This window comes from Triturus cristatus, chromosome 7 (genome assembly GCF_964204655.1).
Source record: "Triturus cristatus chromosome 7, aTriCri1.1, whole genome shotgun sequence".
NCBI lineage: Eukaryota > Metazoa > Chordata > Amphibia > Caudata > Salamandridae > Triturus > Triturus cristatus.
Window position 1 is genome coordinate 1,846,938,245 of NC_140590.1, and position 3,196 is coordinate 1,846,941,440.

Genomic DNA, 3,196 nt, shown 5'->3' on the forward strand with positions numbered 1-3,196 from the left:
GGTCTTTACTGCATGATACTGGGTGGTACTTCACAACACGTGGTCATTACTGCATGGTACTCGGTGGTACTGCACAACACCTGGTCTTTACTACCTAATCATTATTGAATGATACTCGGTGGTAGACACAACACATGGTCATTACTGTATGATACTGGGTGGTACTGCACAACACCTGGTCATTACTGCAGTCAACTGCGTGGAACTGCACAGCTCTCGGTCATTACTGCGTAATACTGGGTAGTACTGCACAACACTTGGTCATTACTGCATGATACTGGGTGGTACTGCACAATACTCTGTGACACTGCATCATACTAGGTGGTAGTGCACAACACCTGGTCATTACTGCATGATACTGGGTGGCACTGCACAACAACTGGTCATTACTGCATGGTACTCGGTGGTACTGCACAACACCTGGTCTTTACTACCTAATCATTATTGAATGATACTCGGTGGTACTACACAACACATGGTCATTACTGCATGAATCTGGGTGATACTGCACAATACTCTGTTATTACTGCATAATACTGGGTAGTAATGCAAAACACCGGGTCATTACTGGATGATACTCGGTGGTACTGCACAACACCTACTCGTTACTGCTTGATTCTGGGTGGTACTGTACAACACCTGGTCATTTCTACCTAGTAATTACTGCATGATGCCGGATGGGACTGTACAACACCTGGTCAATATTGCATGATACAGGGTGATACTGTGTAACAACTGGTCATTACTGGATATTAATATATTACTATTATATTTATATTATATTTAGGGTATATTATAGTACATTTATTATAATATATTACTATATTATTATTATGAGATCTCCATCACGGAGGTTTTTGCAGACTTGGACAATATGCAAGTGTGTTCAGGTAGTAAAACTCTTTTACCAAAGAAATGAGAAGATCTCTGCAGTCACCTCCACCGCACGCTTGAGCTCCTAAACGTTACAAGTATCCCAACTCCACAACTCATCGATCTCGCAAAGGGTCATGAGTAATTGTCTTGTTTGTTACCTCTGCTACATTGCAAATCCTCATAGATCCTGCAGTGATGTGGAGCAGATCCCCACTGACCATTATGCAGCCTTCTGGATACACCCAAACTCCTCGGAGAACATTTTACCACTCTTAGGGCCATATGTATGAGAGCAATTTTGCGATCGCAAAGGTCGGCATTTGCGAGCGCAAATCAGCAGTGTCCAATGTATGGCACAAAACAACCCTCGCAAAATAAGGAATCGCAAAATTTGCGATTCCCTATTTTGTGATTGCATTTAAGGAATTGTAAATTGCGATTCCTTGAATGCAATGTAAGAAGCACATAAAAAGTGCAATTTGGCCGTAAGAAATCGCAAATTACCACCAACTTCAAGTTGGTGGTAATTTGCAACTTCTTTGAAAAATGCACTTTTTTGCATTTTTCAAAGTGCTATGTGGCGTACATACATGCCCTTAGCGCATGTATGTGCGCCACATGTGCACCCTTGCTTATTTCAGGGGTGCAACAGGGTGTCCTTTTGACACCCTGGCACCCTTGAAATTGCATTCTCAATTTGCGATTCTCTAATTACGAATCGCAAATTGAGAATCTCTCCCCATTCATTCCTACGGGCCTCTAGCCCCATAGGAATGAATGGGGAGGGTTTCCTTAATTGCGAATCGCACTTTGCGATTCGCAATTAAGGAATATGTAGGATTCGCAAATTATTTTGCAAATCCTACATACATCTCGTTTTGCGATTCTCAAATAGCGATTCCTTAAAATTCGCTATTTGGGAATCGCAAAACCAAACTTTCATACATATGCCCCTTAGATCCTCAATGTGAGCATCTCGAATGTAAGTGCAGGAATATGGGGAGGGAAGGGATCAATTTAATAGCATGTTTTGTTAAGCAATGTATGACCTGCACCCGGTAGAGCACGTTAAGTTTTATAAGGTTTTATATGGCCAGTGTTTGTGCTTGCACCATGTGCATCATAACTAGGGGTGGGCAGAAAATTCCGTTCCGCCAGCATAGCAGATAAAGCCAGCCACCCCTGCTCACCGGCCCGGTCCCTGCTTCTGAAAGCAGCCAGGCCGGGGAGAGCCTCCCTGGGCCCCGGTGGACCCCTGTCTCCAGCGCCCGGACCCTCGGCTGGCTTGCAGGAAGGGGGGCTCCCGCACCCCGGGGCCTGCCGGACGGAGCACGAGCCCAGGCCCGGTCCCAGCTTCAGAACCCTAGCCAGGCTGGGGAGAGCCTTTCCTGGGCCCCGGTGGACACCCTTCCCCAGCGCCCGGACCCTCGGCTGGCTTGCAGGACGGGAGGCTCCCTCACCCTGGGACACTGGGACGGAGCACAAGCCCCGGGTCTAGGCCCAGCTTCCGAACCATAGCCAGGCTGGGGAGAGCCTCCCCGGGCCCCGGTGGACACCCTTCCCCAGTGCCCGGACCCTCGGCTGGCTTGCAGGACGGGGGGCTCCCACACCCCGGGACCTGCCGGTCGGAGCACGAGCCCTGGTCCCAGCTTCAGAACCCTAGCCAGGCCGGGGTCAGCCTCCCTGGGCCCCAGTGGACACCCTTCCCCAGCGCCCGGACCCTCGGCTGGCTTGCAGGACGGGAGGCTCCAGCACCCTGGGACACTGGGACGGAGCACAAGCCCCGGGTCTGGGCCCAGCTTCCGAACCCTAGCCAGGCTGGGGAGAGCCTCCCCGAGCCCCGGTGGACACCCTTCCCCAGTGCCCGGACCCTCGGCTGGCTTGCAGGACGGGGGGCGCCCGCACCCCGGGGCCTGCCGGACGGAGCACGAGCCCCAGGCCCGTTCCCAGCTTCCGAACCCTAGCCAGGCCAGGGAGAGCCTCCCCGGGCCCCCGGTGGACCCCCTGTCCCCAGCACCCGGACCCTCGGCTGGAACCAAGGAGGGTTAAGCCCAGGCCACGTCCTCTCCCCAACGGCCTGCCCGGGGAGCCCATTTTTCTCGACTCTTAAGCCCCCACGTGGTTGGGGCTTACAGAACTCTGGGGGAAGGACAAAAGTTGGAGTTAGCCCAGCCGGCCGGAAGGCCGGCCATCTGGTCACCCGGCCCGCAGGGCCATCTGGTCGCCCGGCCCGCAGGACCATCTGGTCGCGCAGCCAGGCGACCAGATGGCCAGGGACCACCCAGCCCCCAGGTGGCCTGGGAGGGTGCCGTGCCCAGTC